Source organism: Prionailurus bengalensis, chromosome B3, assembly GCF_016509475.1.
Source record: "Prionailurus bengalensis isolate Pbe53 chromosome B3, Fcat_Pben_1.1_paternal_pri, whole genome shotgun sequence".
Classification (NCBI taxonomy): domain Eukaryota; kingdom Metazoa; phylum Chordata; class Mammalia; order Carnivora; family Felidae; genus Prionailurus; species Prionailurus bengalensis.
In genome coordinates this window covers 4,953,484-4,975,319 of record NC_057355.1, presented here as the reverse complement: position 1 = coordinate 4,975,319, position 21,836 = coordinate 4,953,484, and the positions used below count along the sequence as shown (strand labels likewise).

Below are 21,836 nucleotides of genomic sequence, written 5' to 3'. Positions count from 1 at the left end.
CTTATTACGTGCCGGGCACGGGACTAGGTGTTGGGAGGATGGTGGTAAAGCAGAAAGGTATGTTGTAGTTTGAGCTCGTAGCCTAGTGAGAAAGGCCAGTAATAAGTAATCTTGAAATTTCATTCAGCACCAAATGTTTGTCAACAAACATGTGCCGGGCATTGTTTTCGATGCTGTGAAGAAAGCAAGCAGAAATAACTGCCCTTCTGGAGCTTTCATTTCAGGGCGGAGAGGGGAGAGGGGGAGGGAGGACAGGAAAGTAAAGGATATAGTTCAAAAAAAAAAAAAAAGCCTGTTAAAAGGGGCTAAATGCTAAAGGATAAAAAGAAAATAGGGAAGGAGGATATGAGATGTTGGGTGGGGGTTGAATTTGCATTCAAGTAGCCTGGGAAGGCCTTCTAAGAAGGTGTCTTTTGAATACAACTCTGAAGGAAGTGGTAAACTAATCATTTCAAACAGTGATGAGCACAAGGAAGGAAAGATGAAGAGAGTGGTAAGAGTAATGGGCCTTGATTTGATTTGGGGGCTTAGGGAGGGCTTCCCTGAGGAAGTGACGTCTGGGGTGAGACCCGAAGGAGGGTTGAGAGTTAACCGTGTGTGGAGCAGCACGGAGCTTGGCAAGTTGGAGGAAGCGAAAGAGGCCTGTGTGGCTGGAGGGGGAAAAGGAGAGGGGAGGTAAGTCTGTAGAGAGGTGAGGGAGATCACAGGGGGCCCTGCGGACAGAATGCCTCCCCCCTCTAACTCTGGTTTGTATCTCCAGTGAAATTAGGAACCTTTGGAGGGTTTTAAGTGATTGACATGATGACATTTACATTCTAAAAGGTCTCTGGCCTCTGTCTGGGGAATGGACTTTGAGATAAGCAGGTAAGGCGAGGCTTTTTCTGTGTTGAGGGCCTAACTATTTGATCTGCCTCAGAAAAGCGAAAAGCCTTGAGAGTAGTTTAGGAGAGAGCTTTTCCCTCAGAGTCTAATTTGTGCAGCTTTTAGGGAGGGAAAGGAAGACGAGTTAGCATTTATGGAGCGCCTGCTAGACGGGAGAAACAATTTGGGAGACTTTGGCAAACATCATATTTGACTTACTCCTCTGCAGTTTGAGAGAAAGGGCTTGTCCTGCCCCTTTACAGACACGAGCGCAGAAGGGATAGGAAACAAGTCCTGAGGGGTTAGATGACTTATCCAGAAACCACATTTGTAACATAATCTGAATTCAAACCCAGGTCTTCCTGATCCCAGAGCCCAGTGGCTCTGGAACCAGACTACCGGTTGCTTCTGCCACTTGCTAAGGGAATGATTTTGAGTTTGATCTCTTGTGTGCCTCAGTTTCCTTTTTGGAAAGGCCTCAAGCTTTACCCAGCTTAAATGCAGATAAAAGTACCTACCTCACAGGACTGTTGTGTGTATCAAATTAACCAAGCCATAGCGCTCACCTGGAATGTTAGTTGCTATTATTACTTAAATTTTTAAAACTTTCATGTTGCCTCTTAACCATATTGCGGTCACTCTGGATGAGATTCAATATATGGATAATTTAATTCTCAGATTTTGTGAGACTCTTTTCTCCTCCCTTTTCCTCCAAAGGACTTAATGCCAGTGTTCCACCTGATCAACCTTTCAACATTGATCTCACCTTTCATTCTTGACACTGTGCTAGGACTTATGGATACAAAGTGAGTTTCTTCTCTGCAGAAGTTCAGGGTATCCAGAGGTAGGTCAGATATTGAAACGGATGAAGCACAATGTACTTAAGTTCTCTAATGCACCTGTAGTTAGCTGTTATAAGCTGTAAGAACTAAATGCCTGGGGGAGTAGGGAAGGCTTCAGGGCAGAAGTGATTTTTGAACTGGGCTTTGGAGGAAGCAAAGGAGTTTTGTAGGCAAGTAAGACCGGCCAAAGGACATTCTAGGTAGAGAGAGCTATATATGAAAGCATGGAGCCTTGAGAGGCTTGGCTTGTTTGGGTAGGAGGCTGGAAAGCTGAGTTGGAGCTGTGAAAGGCGGGTCAAGTTTGGATTTTATCCTACAAGCCATGGAGGGTATTAGATGAGTATTAGATACATCAGAGAGTATTAGACACATCAAATACACACCATGACGGGTGTTGGAGTTAGAGAGTGGAGACAGATGTCATCCTGGGGGTGGCTTTATTTTGGTGGGATCACTATGTTTCAGGATCTGGTTCTCAGTTTTGTAGACCCGAAATTCAGTTTTGTAAGGCACTTGGAGCTGATTGGATCCAGGCAGACTGACTCACTAACCAAACTTGGAAGAGACTGATGCATAAACTCAGGGTATTAACTGGCCATGAGAAATGAAACTGCAGAATGACAGATGTTCTGTCCTCTGGCCATCTCCCTCACCACCGCACCCCACCCCCTCTGGCCAGGGCTGAGACATTTTAACAAAATCTTGCTCCTCAATTCCTGTCTGTTTTCCTCAGGCCCATGAAAACCCATCCTTTTTGTTAACATAATCTTTACTTAAGCTCCATACAGCATGGCCAACCATGATTATTCATTGATAGAATGGATGATTCTGTATCCTGTGGGTTGGATCATATGTTTGTGAATCTTAAGGAAGAGGAGGAATAACTTTTTTAGAAATAAAATACTGGAAAAGGGGGTTCCTTAGAAGCGGTATGCAGATTCTAAGTGGTGTGGGTAGTCTTGAAGCTAAAGGGTGGTTGTGGACAGATGCATTGGAAATTGTTCTGGGGGCAGAGGTCTGTGAACTCTTGGTTGCACTTGAGGAGAGATTAGTTTAGAATGTTCATCTTCCCTACACGTTGGAGACGGAAAAGAAAGTAGTAATGCCTGCCCTCTACTCAGCCTGGTCACGGTGAGCTTTCCTACTGGACTGGAGTGAGTCTTCGCGGGGTTTGGGTTTCATCCTCACACTTGTCTCTACTTGTGCAAAACTGGGAAGAGTGGTGGATCTCCTAGAAGTTTTGAGTTTGTGCTTTTCTGTAGTGAAAAATAAAACCCAAATAGACTAACCTAGATTGTGGACTAATTATTTTTATTTTAAAACTCTAAAAATAATTACACAAGCACTTTCATGTAGAAAATTTAGGGGCCGCAGGTATACAAAAGAAACAGAACCGACTGATAAATCCTATTACCCAGAACCACTGTTAACATTTGAATAATTTAGTGTTTGTATTAGATCTTTGTCTCCAACTCTGTCTTTCTATGTAACTTGGTTTTGACTTTTTCTTTGGCTACAAAATTAGGAACATCCTGAATAGGAGAGAATTCTGAGTGTTGACATCCACGAGGTGAAGTGATTGCATGTACACGAAAATCTGTGTCTGTTTCCATTTCTGGGCATCTGGTCCAGTGTCCCCCTCCTTCATGTTCTAGGAGTGTTGGGCGTGAGATCCATTAGCTAATTAATTTTAAGGAATGTTTTAGGACGTGAGAGTGCTGCCTCAGCCAACCGTTCACTTTTATTTGAAGTGGGAAGTGTGTATGTGTGTTGAAATGACATATCTGATCCTTTTTATGACTCAAAGAAAAGTTAATGAACACCTTTCAAGTTTGGTGTCACCACAGAGTCATTCTTCAAACCCATCAGCACTTCTGGGCTGTCCTCTGTTCACTGTATGACTTTGGGTAAGTCCTTTACACTCTCCGCTTGAGATTCTGAAGGTGTTGTATCAAGTAGGCATCGTGGCCGCTTTCCTCATTAACACATTCCAGGGGACGAGAAGGCTGATGTTGTCTATGCTGGTGATTGATTGTGGAGAGACTGCCACAATATTGAGTGAGAAAAAGGAGTACCTCTGCTGAACAGATTAACTCCAGGCCTCCAATCAGCATGTGGGGATGGGGGGTTCAGGTCTGTATAACTTTGTTACCTCTATTTGTGCGGGCTCTACCGTGATTGGAGGGCGCCCTCCCCACCTGCCCCGGGAAAATGCTCTGAGAAGTCCAGAGGTGGCGTTAAGGGCCTTGGGCACAACTAAATCTCCAGGCTTCTCCAGAGAATCAAGACCTACCACCCTCTAGTTTGCCTCAGAATGGACCCCCCTCCTGTCCGCAGAGCAGAGTTTACTGTGAGATCTCCTTCCCTCTGAGTGGTGTGGGGTCTGGCGGTTTTTTACTTTTCTTTCTAGTTTTGCCTGTCACTTGAATTTTCTACAGATTTACAGATCATCTTTACAAAAACAAATAATTGGTGAGTCTATTTTCATTTGGGAGATAAACGTTGAAGGCCCTAAAGCAAAAACTCACACTCCCCGGGGCTGTGTCCTTCCAAGCCCCTCCTCCCCGCTCACTTCGGGGCAGGTGCCTCTGTTAGAGGGGAGGTGAACTGGGCTGGGACCTCTGACTGGGAGGGGCCCTGAGCCCTGAGGGCCAGGGCTGCGCCATCTGGGAGGAGTGATTGGAGGGTGACTTGGCTGGGTGTTTTCTTCACGAGGGCTTTTATTTTCTTATTTTTATTTTTATTTTTTTGGAGGTGAAAGAGTTTATTGAAGATAGAGCACAATTAACAGACGGAGTGAGTGTCCAGGAGATTCGGAAAGGAAAGGAGGGAGTCCCCTCTTCAGGAATGCTTTTAAAGAAATCACTCCTCTGGGCGCGGCCCCCAGGCCTTCTTCCGTGGTCCACAGGCTCAGTCTCCCGCATGTCTACATGGGGGGGGATGCTCGAGGCGGCCTTGGTGTTACGACCGGGGCCGGCGGTGGGGGGGGGGGGTGTCATGGAACTGTAAAGACAGGGGTTCCCGTGTGTGAGCCTCACGTGCATTCCTAGGATTTCCCTGCTTCTGGGGGGTCAGGTCATTCTGGGTGTGACGCGGGGGAGGGGTGGCTTCTTCTTCCTCATTTTCATCCAGCCTTTGGGCATAGGAGCATCTATACTGACCCTGCCCTTGGCAGGTTGGAGTTGAACGTGAGCTGGTGGAGTGGGTTCTGGCTCCACCTGTGTTCCCCGGCTTGCTGCGGTTTACAGCGTTCTACTCCTCCCTGCCAATTCACCTGCTCAAGTTGAAGTTGTTTCTTAGCAAGCCAAAGGGCAGAGTGAGACCCGAGAGAGGTTTTGAAGGCAGGTGTCCATTGTAACTGCAGTCCTCTCAGGGTTATTCCAGGGCCTGAGAACACGTCTGAGGCAGAGGTTTGGCATTTTCAGAGGAGACGGGAGCCCAGGGGTGGGCAGTGAGCAGCTGTTCAGATGCTTCTGGGGCTTGGCCCAGTTGAGGCTCTCGTCTGCATGGGCAGGGGCTGCTCTCTGCCTTGTTACACAGACTCTGCAGACCTGAGCTGAACCGGCCGAGTTGTAAAAACCACTTCACTGTCTGAGACTTCATTAAGGCTATAAATCTTCAGGCCCTTAAAAATATTAGATGTGTGATTAATTCTACCATTCTTCTTAATTAGAATGTTTACTTGTATTTAAAATCCTGTGGAGTCTTCCTGCAACTGGGCCATCATCGATCAGTAATCTCCAGTTGCTTATGAAAGGCCTACCCTGGGTCCAACCCGCAGCTGGGTGCCCTGTGGCACATAAAAGACTCATGTGAGATGAACTTTGCCCTCAAGGACTTCCCCCACTGAAAGCAATTAGAGAACACTTTGCTTCCAGACCAGACGTGTCTTAAGGGGGCTTTTCTTTCTGAGGGTGGTGGTTACTTTCACACAGGCCACCCCTCTGAGATGGCTGGGGTTACCTCTGGGGAACATTCTCTGGTACCCAGAATGGATTGGATGGCCCTCTGGGAGGAGGGAGGTGGCGGCGATGATGTAGTCTCATCTTTCATTTCTTCCCTGGTCTCCCTTTGCTGCTTCTCCAAGCACCTGAACCCTTCAGGAGAAGGTAGCCAGCTACCCACAAAATATGTACCCAGTGCTGTCGTCCCATCATTACGGCCCCAGGCCTCTGAGTCTAAGGCTTTTGCATTTCCACTTGGACTCCCCTTTTAAAATATTTACACCCCCCTGGGAGAGGTCAGACTCTTAGCAGTTCATCACCAAATAGTAGCTTTAATTACCAAGAATTAATTAAGTCAACTGAGAGAAAGACTGGGACCCAGGCAGGCACTTGGGGGCAAGAGTGTCCGAAGGGACAGACTCCCACATGGCAGGAGAGCAGCGAGGGCAGCACCGGAAACTTCCATGCACATGAGTTGCCGCGCGCAGGTCCCGCTAACTATGGGGTCACCCCGGTCGTCCTGCTGCCTGGGGCCGAGGGGGCAGCATGGGCACAGTCCTAGCCCTGGGCCAGGGGGGCCTTGAGGCAGACGTGGACTTTGGGCCGAGTCTTAAAGGGTTGGGAAGATTGTTTTTTCCTTCATTTAAAAAATAATACAATACTCACTGGAAAATTTTGGAACGTTCAAGGGGAGAACAAATCTGCCATAATTTCATTCCTCGTGATAGATGGCTGAAATGAGAGGCAGCGGTGGGGGGGGGGGGTAATTCTTTTCCAGTGTAAGTCAGAGTGTGTTTCCTCTTCCCACGTCCTCCCGAAACCTTCCTTCTAAGCGCAAGAGTCAGCCCTTGCCGTGGGCCCTCCGTGGTCTGCCTCCTCCCCCGTCTCCTCTGGCTCCCTCTACTCTGGTGTGGGCTCCTTGCCTGCGCCAGGCACTTTCCTGCTTCAGGGCCTTTCCACCTGCTCTTCTGTCTGCCTCAAACCTCTTCTCCCCACTGTTCACCTGGCTTGCTCTCTCACTTTTTTCAGAATTGAAAAAGCAGTTACTCCGATTTCTGATTTCAGTTGAGGAGCTCCTGTTGAGGAAGGTTGTAGGACTCGTTGACATCATGCATCTGCCTGTCAGTGTCTGTGTGTCTCCATCCTGTGGAATGTCAGCACCTCATGGGCAGGGACCTGGCACATAGCAGGTGCACAGTTAGTATTACGGAATGAATACGTGTGCATGCGTGAGCCCAGTGTGTGTGTGTGTGTGTGTGTGTGTGTGTGTGTGTGTGTGTGTTGTGTGTGTGTGTTGTGGAAATGGAGCGGGAAAGGACGGTGTGGCTAGAAGCCGGAGGGAAAGAACGGGCGTGGATGGTGTGGAGAGTGGGGATGCTCTCGGCGGGGACGTTGATTAGAGACTTGATTCAGGTTGATCGGTCTCTGCAATCTTCTCTCTTACTGCTGCGTTGAAGGGGAAGGCCGTGATTTGGTTTGAGGCAGGTGCAGAAGCACCTGGTGAAATATAAAGTCAGTCGACTTGGCCTCGGCCTAGCATGTGAACGTTGTCAAAAGCCTGGCCCGAGGCTGGAGCTGTGGTAGGCTAGAGGAAACCACATGAGGCTGTTGAGAAAAGTGAGTGACCTGAGGAAAGTGGTGTTTGGGGAAGACTGGTCTTCGGGAGACACGTGGGACGACCGTTGGGAGAGTCTGAGGGGGTGAGGAAAGAGGCGACAAGTGTAAGGATGTGGAGCAGATGACCTCAGGGAGACGTGGCCATGGCAAGATGCTCCCCAGCTTCTGTGTGGCTGCCCTGACAAGGGCGTCCAGCACTCCCGACTTGGTAGAGCTCAAAGTATTGTCCGTGGCTTCAGATGAGTTTTGGAAGCAGATGGGTGTAAGTCGGAGAAAGGGGAAGGGAAGGGACCTCCTTAGGTTCAGGAGGTCGATGGGCCTGGTGGTGTGAGGTCGTATCCTGCACCGGGCCTGCGCTCACAGGCTGTGACCCGGGACTGGAGCCTTTCTTCTCTTCCTGCTCTGCTGTCTGAGAGCGGCTGTCCGTACTCCTGGCTTTTCTTCCGAAACTACACACATACCAGAGGAGTATCTGAAATCCATTTGTTCGATCACCTTCTTTCAAGTTCATTTTCTGTCTCCATAGTTTTATCTGTTTCTCAAAACAAATTGTCTTTGACTCACAAACCCATTTGGATTGAATTAATTGACTGGAAATACTTATTTCTAAATGGTTTCTGTTTCATTAGGCCTCTAGCCTGTTTTTAAAAAGGCTTTTGCCAAGATGAGATCAGTGGAGAAGTGATTTTGGTATCATCAGCTTCTCTGTGATCTTTTGGTACAAGTTACGTTTTGAGATTGGCGTTTCTGGTGTGTTCATTCCTAGAATAAGTATTTGAGTGCCTGCTATGTGCCAGGCACTATCTTAGGCCCTGGGAAACAAACAAAAATCTTACCTTCATGGGGCTCATATTCTAGTGTGTGTAAGCAAGTAGCAAGTAAAAATAAAGATAACAATTAAAAATAAAGTGTGAGAGAGGGTGAAAAGTCTTATGGAGAAAAACAAAGCAGGGATGGAGGTTTGGGTGTGGAGGCAGATTTTCTGTTTTAAATACAGAAGTCAGGGACGTCTCACTGATAAAAAGACACCTGAGTAGAGATCTGCAGGAGCGGGAGAGAGGACCATGCAGATATCTGAGGGAAGAGCAAGCAGGGTAGAGAGAAGAACAAGAGACAAAGTCCTTGAAGCCCCAGAAAGCTTGAGGGGTTTCAGGATGAGTAGCAAGGAGGGCAGGGTGGCTGGGGCCGGAGTGAGGTGGGGACAGTATGGGAGAGGAGGCCTGAGTGGTCCTACTGGGCTTGTAAATCCTAGTGGGGACCTGAATGAGATGGGAGGCCTGGAGTAGCTGTGCAGAACCACGGTGGACTCCCCCTTCTTTCTGGAAGCATCACCCTCGCTGCCAGTATTGAGGCTGGGGGGCTTCTGCAGTGGCTCTTGGCTAAGAGTGGGTGTTGGGGGCCTGAATCATCTGGAAGCCTCTCTCGGGCCAGCTTCTCGTCCGTCTAGGACTCTGGGGTCACCTGGAGCACATGTGCCATTTCTAGGACTCATGTGAGGCCGATGCCATTGCTCTGTAGCCACCAGGTAACTGTCACAGCTCCAGGTTCCTGGGCTCACTCCACTGCTAGTAGTCCATTTCCAGGTAGGCCCAGAAGTCTGGACCATGCTTTGGTCCACAGACCATGGTTCTCAGCCCCAGAAACACCTGTCACCCTGTGGTGGTTTTAAAAAATGCCTGGCCCCGCCCCTAAAGCTTCTGATTGAATTGGCCTGATGTGGGCTTTAGTATTAGCAGTGCTCCCAATGTGCATCCGGGCCCAGAATCACTCCTTTAAGGATATTTAAATAAGCCTTGTCCCTGGCACTTGATGGAGACATTGGAACGGGTAACTGTGAGTGAGAGACTCGAGCCCCTCTGGGACGGAGGGCCGGTCCCCTTGCCAGGAACAACAAAAGTCTTTCACAGTAATAAAAACTCCTCGGTTTATGCACTTTATCTCATTTCATTACCTTACCTCTCTGGCCTCAGTTTCCTTGCTTGTAGAGTCAGTGGCTTAAATTTAATGGTTTTCTGGAGTCTCTCTGGCTCTGGCAGTTCCTAATCTTTCAGGTGTTGGACGACCCTCTAATGAGAACGATGTTCTAGGACACTGTTTTCTGATCCGGGTCTTACAACACCCTCAGGTGCGCCATAATTACGGCAAGGGTCGTAGCGAATGTCTCGATGGCAGATTGAAGGGAGACGTGCGCCATCTCCAGTGGCACCCTGGGAAGAGAGGGTGATGGAAAATTTAAATGTGAAGTCTGACCTCCCAGTTCAGAGTTCCTGGTGGAAGGACAGCTTGGTCCTTGGGGGGCGGACGGGAGCCTGAGCGTTTTTCTTGGCTCTGCCACTCACTGGTGGGTTCCTTGTGAAGTGGGAATCATGGTTTATAAACTGTAAAGCTTCTGTAAATCCAAGGGTTGTAGGGTGACTGGGGTGGGGCGGAGGGGGCAGCCAGCCTGGGTCAGTGAAGCCTGATGCTGAGGTTTGCCGGCCTCTCTCTGTAGCCAACTGTGTTCCTGGCTACAGGGGACAGTTTGAGTAACCTGACAGAACCCAGTGGCTGCGGCTAAGGTTAACCTGGAGTGAATGACCGGGCACGTTGACGGGGGCACCCCGGAGCTAACTTGCTTGGGACATCTTGTGTAAAACACCCACCTACCCGGCGCCCCGGTCTCTGACCTTTGTCCTCATTGGGGTAGCACCGTGTTTGCTTCTCAGCTTACGTTTTGAACTGTGATGTTCCAATAAGAAAAGGAAAGTTCAGGGGGGAAAAAGTTTTTGTTTCCCTTCTGTAGAATTGGGACCGTGCGTGTCCCTCCTTTCCCTTCTAAATTTTTCCATTAATATTGGCTCTATCTCTCTTTAGAATCCCTAGTAAATGCTAGCCTTTCAAAGTTAAGACAGAAATGAAGTCAAGCGAGGGAATGCAGAATTAAGAGTGCACGTGAGCAGAATTTGAAATGTGACTTTTCGTTCTGTCGTTTGTGGGCTCACAGAGCTGAGGGGCCAGTACCCAGTTTCTCCCCACTGGCCAATTAAACCCACGTTTCAGGGTGTTGTGGCCGAGCGTGAAGGGTTTCTAAAGTTCTGAGGTGGTTCTGATGCTCGGTGACCGTGAAGATCACCGAGTTTAAAAAAAGTGGGTTCTGCCAGCTTTTTGGTATCTTCTGTCATTCTTTCCCCCTGCCCAGTGCTTGCCCTTCCTGCTCCTCCCCACCTGTGACTGCCCCCCCCACCCCCCCCGTATCTGCTGCGGTCCCTCTGCCCACTCCTGGGCCCTCTTCCTCCGCTCCAGCAGGCCTCCTGAGCTGTGTGGAGGGGTAGCCGGCCTTCCCTTCCCTTGTCTCTGTCCCCTGTGTGTGCTTCCAAGCAGCCTGACATTTGGGGATCCAGCAGCCTGCTGGGGCACTCTGACGTTGTGGCATAATACTTAACAAACACATGCATTTGCTGTGTTGAAGGCAGTGTTGTAAGAACTTTACAAATGTTAACTCACTGAGTCCCTACGACAGTTTCCCGTTTTACATATGGGGAAACTGAGACACAGATGTGAGCAAACCTCCGTAGGTCAAATGGCTAGTGAGCGTGGCTGAGGTTGGAACCCGGGCAGAGTCTGTGCTCTGAACCACCACATCATGGCCGGGGAGGGCAGATGGTCTGGGGCCCGCAGAAGTTTTATCTTTGAGAATGGGGCTTTGAGTTTACGTTTGGAGAGTTTTCTCAGGGTCTGACCTAGACTTTTATTATTGTGATTAGCACCTTAACTGAGACATTTGCCATCAGGCCTATTAAAAAACATCTTCTTTTGTTTCTTTCCTTAGGTAGTGTTTGGAAACCATGTGCCTAGGCAGATGTTATGCCTTTCTCCATAGCTCCACACTCCCAGCAACGCTCACCACACCCTTGTTTTGAGAACCTCTCTGAGGTATGATGTCTAGGCTGACCTGAGCTGGCCTTGAAGAGACACAAGTGACGTCTTTATGTTCCTCGGTGTTGTGTTTTGTTTTTTAAACCGTGGCCAGATATATGTAAAGACACTGACCATTTTAACCATTTTTCAGTGCACTGTTCGGTAGCCTCCAGTACGTTCACGATGGTACAGCCATCACCACCCTCCAGAATCTTTCATCATCCCAGAATGAAACCCTGTACCCATGAAACACTAACTCCCTGTCCTCTCTCCCCTCAACCCCTGGTATGCACTGTCATACTTTCTGCCTTCATGACCTTGACTACTCTAGGGAGCCTGTATTCCTAGGCGAAATCATACACTATTTGTCCTTTTACGCCTGGCTGTTTTCACTTAGCATGATGTCCTCAGGGTTCATCCATGCTGTAGCATGTGTCAGGACTTTAAGCCTTTTTAAGGCTGAATAATATTCCATTGCCTGTTTATATCACATTTGGTTTATCCATTCATCTATTGATGGACACGGTTGCTTTCATTTTCTGGGTATCATGAACAATGCTGCTGTGAACGTGGGTATAAAGATTACTCCTTGAGACCCTACGTTCAGTTCTTTTGGGTATATACCCAGAGGCGGAGTTGATAAATCGCATGGTAATTCTATGTTTAATTTTCATCAGAAACCACCATATTGTTTTCCATAGCGGCTGCACCTTTTTTTATTCCTACCGGCAACGCACAAGGGTTCTAACTTCTCCACGCCCTCGCCGACCCTTGTTCTTTCCTTCTTTTTTAAAATAATGGCCATCCTAGTGGGTGTGACATTGGTGGTTATCTAGCTGGACTCACAGGGTCCACTAGGCAAGGGTCTGGTCCTGAGAGGGCAAAAGTATACACACATAGAGACAATAACGGATAAACGTCCACGTGCTCCTCGCCCACGTCCAGGAGTTGTTTGTGGCAAATCTTGTTTCATTCATAAAAACCCTCCCTGCCCTTTCCTCCTGCTCTGTGTCATTTCGAGACAAATCCCAGATATCACATCATTCTGTCTGTAAATATTTTATTACGTGTCTTAAAAAGATAAGGAATTTTAATATTCCATTTTGTCTGGTGGTAGAAAGGCACACAGAGGTGTTTCTTTAGATACCTGTTCTCTGCTGTCCCCTTGGAATGTCAGGGGCACATACAGCAGGCACACCGTTGGGCACCCGGATGTCGGATCTGTTGCCATATTGCCTTGTTGGTAAAAAGCTGCCTTGGCTGGTGCCTCGCTTTCCTGAAGAAGGCTGACTGCCCTTGGTCTGAGGAGCCATGGTGAAAGAGCCCACCCGGTCTCTGTTTGTTTATTTATTAATGTTTTTATTTATTTTTGAGAGAGAGAATGAGCAGGGGAGGGGAGAGAGAAGGGGGAGAGAGGGGGAGACACAGCATCTGGAGCAGGCTCCAGGCTCTGAGCTGTCAGCACAGAGCCCGACGCGGGGCTGGAACCCATTAACTGTGAGATCATGACCTGGGCCGAAGTCGGCCGCTTAACCGACTGGGCCACCCAGGCGCCCCCACCTGGTCTCTGTTGAGAGGGGAAGGAGAGAAGAGGGAGGAAGAAGGGGTGTGTGTGTGTGTGTGTGTGTGTGTGTGTGTGTGTGTGTGTGAGAGAGAGAGAGAGAGAGAGAGAGAGAGAGAGAGGGAGAGAGAGAGAGAGAAGGGAACCACAGAGATACCCCAAGAGTAATAGCATGTTCCTTGCTCCCACCTCCTCACCCCTGCCCCCCGAAAACCTTTTGGTTTTGGAATCTCTGGGACCTCACTTTGCTTGTGGTAGATGAGACCCAGAATATACACAGAGCCCCCAAACACGAGGGTGCCAGAAATGAGGAAAAAGTAATTCTGCGGAATGGCCACGTTTTCTTGGCTGGGGCCCTTTTGTTCAGGGAGTGGAGGCTTGGTTCCCAACAGGTCTGAGGCTACCAGCTCTTTGTTTAATTTTGGGCGTCCCTACTACTAGGAGATGATGCTTTTACAAAACTCAGTGGGAGGGACTCCTTGAGGAGGAGGCCGTGTGATCAAGGAGGAGTCCTGTCCCTCTTGCTTCTTAGTCTCTGTTCTGTTCCTTTCTAACAAAATGCAGTGCCCAGTTAGTGCTGAGATCTGTTTGCAAGTAATGAAAGGGAAAGGGGGTGCAGGTTACAGAGTATCAGTTTTTGTCTCAGTTCTCAGCTCCGTTTAAACTTTGTTTTTGTCTATACCTAGTTTCCATTTCTATCATCTCAATGAGCTGTCGGGTGCTGGCTAATCCCAACTCCCTCCAGTTTTATCCTCTCTTTTTATCTTAAAAAAACAAAAAACAAAAAAAAACACAGTTTCTTTGAGATAAGATTCACATGCCATGCAATTCACCCATTTATTTATTAAAAAAATTTTTTTTAAAATGTCTCTATTTATTTTTGAGACAGAGAGAGACAGAGCATGAGCAGGGGAGGGGCAGAGAGAGAGGGAGACAAAGAATCCGAAGCAGGCTCCAGGCTCCGAGCTGTCGGCACAGAGCCCGACGCGGGGCTCGAACTCACACACCGCGAGATCATGACCTGAGCCGAAGTCGGATGCTCAACTGACTGAGCCACCCAGGCGCCCCATGCAATTCACCCATTTAAAGCACACAACTGAATGATTTTTAGTATATTCACAGAGTTGTATCCCCTTTTCTTAAGACTTAAGTCTACCCTGTGCCCTGCTCAGAGGTAGCCCTCCGTTTCTACTGATGTCACACTGTTTCCATCCTCAAGATGAGTGACCTTATTGTGGGGATGTTGGCCCGTAGACCCCTTCCACCGATCCAGCATTTTCACTTAATCAGCCATGTAGGAGCCCAGGATTCATGGCCACGTGCTACTCTGGGCAGACCCCTTCCCCCTGGCAAGGCCCCACCGACCACTCAAGGTCTGTCTGTTTATGAAGGAATTTTACAAAGTGAAACACAAATAACGTTGCAAACTTGCCAACTGCTTGACTAGTAATAAACCTGCTTAGGATTCCATGGCTCTCCTTGAGCAATCTGAGTTCTGGACGGATGAGCCTGTCAAATCATTCCCCCTTTCTAATGGTGGATTACCTTCCAGTAAACACGCTGGAGCTTAAAAAGAGACAATGAAGACATGAGCAATTATGCAATGTGTCAGGTGGTGGGAGGGGCTTTGAAGAAAAAACAAGTAAAGGACAGAGATTGATGGTGTGACCGTGAGGGTGGGGACTGGGATGTTACATACACTGGTCACAGGAGGCTTCTGACAAAAAGACATTTGAGTGAAGACTGGGTGGAAGTGAGCAGTGAGCCCCTCAAGATCTGAGGGGAAGGGCAGTCCTAGCAGAGGGAACAGTAGACTAAAAGGCTCTGAGCAGGGGTGCGTTTGAGGAACAGGGCAGAGGCCTGTGTGCGCCCGAGCCAACTGGGTGACAGAGACAGGTGTGGGAGACGGGGCACTTAGACCCTCCTGGCACAGAGGCTGCGGTGATGGCCGGAGCTCGCTCTGTGTGAGATGGGACCGTGTTGAAGGGGTTCAAGGACAGGAGGAATGTGATCTGATGGGTGGTTTTTTTTTTTTTTTTTAATGTTTATTTTTGAGAGAGAGTGCATGCGCCAGCAGGGGAGGGGCAGAGAGAGAGGGAGACAGAGGATCTGAAGCGGGCTCTGTGCTGACAGCAGTGAGCCTGATGTGGGGTTCGAACTCACGAACCCTGAGATCATGACCTGAGCTGAAGTCAGATGCTTCACTGACTGAGCCAGCCAGGTGCCCCTGGTGGGTGTTTCTAGAGCAGCAATCTGGCTGCTGTGTTGGGAATGAGCAGTGGAGGCGAGGGTAGCAGACTTTTGCGGGGACCCAGGAGGGAGAGGTGGTGACGGCTGGAGGCAGGAAACGGTTGCATTTGGAGATGTTTTGAAGGAACACTTGACGGGATTTGCTCTTGGATTGGTTGCAGGGTCTGGTGGTGAGAGGACTCACGGATGCCCAGCCTAAGCCACGGGAAATGGAGAGTTAGACTCTGGACATATTATCTTTGACATGCCTATGCAAGGAGAAACCCAAACCTTGAATTGAGGGGATATTGGTTTAATAATTGAGTGAGTGCCTGTTGGGGGGCTTATAAGACAGCGGAAGAGGGAATATTTACTGAAATAACTACAGCAAAAGTAAATTGTGCCCTCAAAGGAGTGAGGGACACAGAAGGGAGCCCAGGGGAGCTCACTGAGGTGACCCCACTCAGACAAGGTCCCTCTCCCTTCCTTGCCTGTGGGAAAGCAGTGCCCTTGTTGGCCTTCCATGGCACCCCCAGTTTCGTGGCGGCTGGGCTTTCCAGTGGGTCGTGTGTGGGGGCACTCAAGAGCAGGGTCTGGGCTTTCCCTTTGTGTCCTCAGTGCCAGGCACCATTCCTGGCATTGGGTCAATGTTTGGTGCGTGAACTTCTCCTTCTCTCCTCCCTCCCTCCCTCCCTCCCTCCCTTTCTCCCTTTCTCTCCCCTTCCTTCCTTCCTTCCTTCCTTCCTTCCTTCCTTCCTTCCTTCCTTCCTTCCTTCCTTCAGATTTTATTTTTAAGCAATCCGTACACCCAACCTGGGGCTCAGCTCACAGCCCCGAGGTGGAGAGTCGCCTGCTCCACTGAGCCAGCTGGGCGCCCTGAGCTTTTCCTTTCGGAGCCCAGGTTGTCCACGTAAAGATGAAGAGGGTGGAGGAGGCCAGGGCGCTGGAGTCAACCGGGAGGCTTCACAAACACGCGGGATCCCTCCCAGACTTGCTGAGTCGCAGTCTCCTAGTAGGAGCCTGGGACTCTGTGTTAAAGTCACTCCCCGTGTCATTCTTTTGCAGTCAGTCCAGGAGCAATCCGCAGACGTGTGTTTGGAAGCCACTGGACCAGATCATTTCTGAGGTCCCCTTCAGCTCTAACATCCTGTGAGTCCTGTTAGAATGTTTGCGATATGACTCTCTCCCCGGGAAGTGGGAGTTTTGCTTGGGCGGAAGGGCCTGGAGGGGGAGGGGAAGCTGCCTCGGGGCAGGGCCAGCGGGGTTTGGGGAGGCGCTGAGGACCTGTCCTGGGCCGGAGCGAGCAGTGGCAGGGACAGCTTGCTTGTCCCTGCGGACCAGCTGTGTTGGGGTCTCAGAAATAGAGGTGAAGGACATGACCCTAGCTCTGGAGAGGCTTACAGACCGATGAGTAAACCCAGGACCCCATCCCGCTGCGGGAAGTGCCGCCATGGCGGAAGGAGGGTGGAGGAGGAGGAGGAGGAGGAGGGCAGAGGCCTGGAGTCACAGCTCTCAGAGGAGGCGGGCAGAGGAGGGGCTCCTGGGGCAGAGCAGTGCTCAGGCACTGTCTGGGGCCGGTGTGGTGGACCATCAGGTATTCTGCGTCGGGAGGGAGTCTGCGAGAACCACCCTGGGAAGTGGCTGGAGAGGTGGGCGCAGACCAGATGGGAGTGGGCTCTCCCTCTGGGCGGAGGCTTGGAGCTCTCTCCTGCAGGTGACCGGCACCGTGAGCAGGACGTCTCTGTGATCAGATAGATGTTTCACAGCAACCGCTGTGGTGGAGTGTGCATTGAAGGGGGCTAAGACCAGATGAAGAAGAAGACAAGTGAAAAGCTTTGCCATTTCGCCTGGGTCCACCGTCCGCTGGCACCTGCTTTCTTTTACTGCTGAGCATCTCTTTGGGCTGTGCTTTGCTGATGATTCAAATACCAGGTGTCTCGTGAAATGAGACGCTGGCTGCTGACCGACTCAGAACGTCTGTGCCTTGGGATCGCAGAGACCCGTGTTCGGGAGGGCAGTGACAGGTCTATGGTAGAGAGTCACTGGTCCACTTTAGGAGCTAAGTTTTGTGTAGAAATCCAGTAGCTGTAGGGGACTCCGAGATCCTTCGAGTTAGTTTAATTTTGCATCGTAAACTGAAGCCTGCCTGAGATCTCCTCCTGGGTGCCTGTGACGGGATAGGGGCGAAAGCCCGTCTCATGCTTCCCAGTTTGTTCCTCTTTTAGCTCTCCCGTTCCTGGCCCGGGGCTTCATTCTGGGTCCAGGAACGCGGGACCTTTCCCAGGTCATTAGATTTCACTGAGTTCCCTTCTCTACCTCCCATGGGCTCAGTGTCTTTCTCTCATCACCGTTTAACCTGAGTCCAGACTAAAGCTTCTGACAACCCCAGGAGCAGCAGCTCGCTCGCTCGCTCTCTCGCTCGTTCTCTTTCCCCTTGCCCGGCTTCCTTTCCTGCGACAGAACTTCCCCCGTCTGGCAACCAGCTCAGGTACCTTCCGGTCTCAGCCTGTCCTGAGTAAGCGTGGCCGCACGCACTTTCTCTGTGCATCGGACAGCTTGCATTAATTAGTCTTTGCTCCGTTTCCTCTGGAATACTCCTTCTAAAGTTGAAAGCTGAGGGTAACTTCCACTTACCCCTTTGTAAACTCCAAACCATTATAACAGTGATTGAACACAGATTATATCAGCGTGTAAGCCACATTCAGTCATGTGGGAGCAGGATAAAGAGTTTACCCACAGGTTGGAAAACATGCACACATCCGTCCTTCTAGACATCATCTGACAAGCGGTGGCAAATTCGAGGAAACTGAATTTGTGATTCCCAGTCCAATGTTCCTTGAATCTTGCTGCCTTTAACTTTCATTGTATAAATCTGGAACATGTTATTTGCTTCCTTGGCTCATTAAACAATATACTGACTAGAGATCCAATTTTTCTTTTCTTTTTTTTTTTAAAGTTTGTTTATTTTGAGAGAGACAGAGAAAGAGAGAGAGAGAGAGAGAGAGAGAGAGAGTGTGTGTGTGTGTGTGTGTGTGTGTGTGTGTGTGTGTCAGTAGGGGAGGGGCAGAGAGAGAGGGAGAGAGAGAATCCCACACAGGGCTCCTCTCTGTCAGCACAGATCTCACAAAGTGTGAGATCATGATCTGAGCCGAAACCAAGAGTTGGAGGCCCAACCGACTGAGCCACACAGGTGTCCCGAGATCCAGTTTTTCGTAATGCTTTTGGAGTGCCTCTGCCCCCTGGGTGTCCTGTTTCTGAACTTTTATTAATCTACCATTACTGAACTTAGTGTTGTTAAAAGAAACAGATGACCGAGTTTAATGTTGATTTGAAATTCAAAAGCGTCGGTGCTGAGGGAAAGGAAGCTCATAGGTTTAGTGACAATCCCTTCTTAGTTCCTCAGAGCCTTTTTTTTTTTTAATTTCTAGATCCAAAGAAGTATGGATGTTACTACATTTATATATTTTACCTATAACAACTTCAGTATGTTTCTGACTAGTGGGCAAAGTTATTTCTTGTCTGTCTGTATCTTTTATTTCAAACTTCAGAATGCTTCTCTCTTCTCTCTAGTATTTTATTTATTTGTGAAAGAGAGAGAGAGAGAGAGAGGGCACAAGTGAGTGAAGGGCAGAGAGAGAGAGAGAGAGAGAGAAGTGGGGCTCACCCAAAGTGGGGCTCGAACTCATGAACTGTGAGATCGTGACCTGAGCGGAAATCAGATGCTTCACTGACTGAGCCACCCAGGGGCCCCTCTCCTCTGTAGTATCTTAAGGTTTGATGAACAAATCTGTATGTGACCTATCCTCCCCCTTTCCCCAAACCTTCGTCTCTCCAGAATTAAAGAGTTCTAATCTGTAAGCTCTTACTAGAAGGCTCTTGTATCTACTTGATAACTTCGTTCTTGTTTCTTAGGACCTTTTCCGACTCTGGTATGCCTTTCTTAAGAAAGGGAACCACAACTGAACGGCACATGTAGCTATGGACACCGGGCGGTTCTGAAAAAGTGCAAGATCACAAGTCGTGTGTTGTTCCCAGTATTCTTCCTAATAAAGCCCCATGTTTTCTGGGCATTTGGTGAGAAAACACGCAACGTGGTGTCTTCAGGGAATAGTCTGAGCTGATGGCCAAGCCTCTTTATCGAACTGTTTAGCTCAGAACCCATTATTCTAAAAGTGTCATTAAGGTTGCATTTTCCTAAATGTCCCTTCACCAAATTGGCCTCCAGTGATGCTCCTTTGCCATAATTTCACCCATTCATACAGCCTCCTGAGAACTTGTTGTCTTTTAATTTTGATTTTGATTTCTGGAACAGTTTTAAGGCTATTTACAATCTTGAAGGTTTCACTTTATTGCTTCACAATATATTTATTGAGTACCTAATGGAGAATGCCGTGATTAATGAGACAGGCGTCTTCCCTCCTGAAGCTTATAGCCTAATATTCTGCTAGGTCATTGGTTCCCAAAGCATTTTGAATATGAGGCCTCCTTTTTATTTCTTTCAGGTTTATTCATTTATTTTGAGAGAGGGAGAGAGACAGGGCACAGGCAGAGAGACAGGGAGAGAGAGAATCCCAAGCAGGCTCCACACCATCAGTACAGAGCCTGATGCTGGGGCTTGAACTCACAAACTGTGAGATCATGATCTGAGCTGAAATCAAGAGTTGGATGCTTAACTGAGCCATCCAGGTGCCCTAAGACCTCCTTTAGAAATTTTTAAAAATGTTTATTTATTTATTTATTTTGAGAGAGAGAGAGAGAGAGAGAGAGTGAGTGAGTGCAGGGTGGGGGGGAGCGGGCATGAGCAGGGGAGGGTCAGAGGGAAAGGAGAGAGAGAGAGAATCCCAAGCACACTTCGCCATCAGCACAGAGCCTGATGGAGGGCTCGATCCCATGAACTGTGAGCTCATGACCTGAACTGAAATCAAGAGTTGCATGCTTAACTGACTGAGCTCCCCAGGCGCTGCACTGAGATGTCCCTTTTCTTTTTTTTTTTTTCTTCTTCTTTTTTTCATGAAATTTATTGTCAAATTGGTTCCCATACAACACCCAGTGCTCATCCCAACAGGTACCTTCTTCAATGGCCATCACCCACTTTCCCCTCCCTCCCACTCTAATAGGCTGATCAGGCCTCCTGAGGCCCTTCCAGAGTCTCTTATGGTTTGCCTCCTTCTCTCTCTGTAACTTTTTCTTTCCCCCTTCCCCTCCCCGCTGGTCCTCTGCTGAGTTTTTCAGAATCCACGTATGAGTGAAGACATATGGTGTCTGTCTTTCTCTGCCTGACTTATTTCACTCAGCATAATACCTTCCAGTTCCATTCACATTGCTGCAAATGGCCAGATTTCATTTCTTTCTCATTGCCACGTAGTATTCCATTGTGTATATAAACCACAATTTCTTTGTCCACTCGTCAGTTGATGGACATCTAGGATCCTTCTGTAATTTGGCTATTGTTGAAAGTGCTGCTATAAACACTAGGGTACACGTGCCCCTGTGCATCAGCACTCCTGTATCCCTTGGGTAAATTCCTAGCAGAGCTACTGCTGGGTCATAGGGTAGGTCTATTTTTAATTTGAGACCTCCTTTTTAAATTAATTTTTTCAGGGCTCCTTGGTGGCTTAATTCAGCATCTGATTCTTGATTTTGGCTCATGGTTCATGAGATCAAGGCCCATGTTGAGCTCTGTGCTGATAGTGTGGAGCCTGCTTGGGATCCTCTCTCTCTCTCTCTCTCTCTCTCTCTCAAAATAAATAAATGAAGTTAAAAAAAATTAATTTTTTACAGACCCTCATTCAGTAGTGGTGTTTATTTTATTTTATTTTAATTTAATTTAATTTAATTTTTTATGTTTATTTTTGAGAAAGAGAGAGAGAGACAGAGTGTGAGCGGGGGAGGGCAGAGAGAGAGGGAGGCACGGAATCTGAAGCAGACTCCAGGCTCTGAGCTGTCAGCACAGAGCTTAATGTGAGGCTCAAACCCATGAACCACAAGATCATGATTTGAGCTGAAGTTGGATGCTTAACAGACTGAGCCACCCAGGCGCTCCATAGTGGTGTTTTTAATGGGTGGTCATTGGGGCTACCTATGCGGATATGAAGGTCATTGGGACTACCTATGGGTTGGGATCTACCATTCTAGGTAATTTATGAAAGCATTAAGCTTGTCTTGAACTGGTCAGTGGGTTAGAAACTCCACTGTTCATGGTTCCTCATAAATGACAATCACAAACACAGCACACACGCATACAACATTCATTCACCCAAGTTCTATGGCATTCCGTTTTTAAAATTGTTTTTGGTGAAATATGGTGTTTAAAGTCTATAGGGGTTCTGCCTACTAGTTCTGCCATAATCATATTGTTTATATCCCCTCAAAGAATTCTAATAGGCTGATCAGGCCTCCTGAGGCCCTTCCAGAGTTAAGGTGTTCCCCCCCTCTCATCCACTGACATATTTAAGTGTTTGATGAAATTTCTTGGTCAAGTAGTAGACCCTATAATAAAAAAAAAAAAAAATGGGGATTTATATTTACTTTCCTGAGGAGAAACTTCTTTAGAGAGGACATAGCGTCAGTCTGACAGTCCTGGACTTGCTCTTTACCCGCACGGGATTGCACATAATGTCGCACGGTTAGCCTAGGCCACAGAGAACTGGCGGGCTCACCACGCCTGGCGTTAGCCCGTCCAGATGCTGCGCGGTGAGCCCAGCCGGTGCTCTCTGGGCTGCGCCAGGTGTCTGGGCTGGTGTTGGTGGACACGGGGCAGAGGCCATAACCAGGCTCCGGTCCCAAAGGCTGTCCCCCGGCAGAGCAGGTCTGAGGTTTGTGCTTCCCAGCCCGCGATGGGCTGCAGACGCCGGCACGCTGATGCTTTACGTCTTGACCACACTT

The 21,836-nt window shown here is 48.6% G+C and overlaps 1 protein-coding gene across 6 annotated transcripts in view; it reads left to right on the top strand.

Annotated features, from left to right (window-relative positions):
• ZNF592 (zinc finger protein 592) overlaps window positions 1-21,836 on the top strand; it is a 58,417-nt gene that overhangs the window by 1,436 nt on the left and 35,145 nt on the right. For 4 of the 6 annotated variants that reach the window (XM_043554681.1, XM_043554682.1, XM_043554677.1 and 1 more), the window contains exon 2: window positions 16,017-16,100. The gene's annotated coding sequence lies outside the window, so the exon portion shown is untranslated. Of the gene's footprint in view, window positions 1-10,962; window positions 11,177-16,013; window positions 16,101-21,836 lie in introns of those variants that run through there. The other 2 variants (XM_043554678.1, XM_043554680.1) reach the window with 2 other exon arrangements.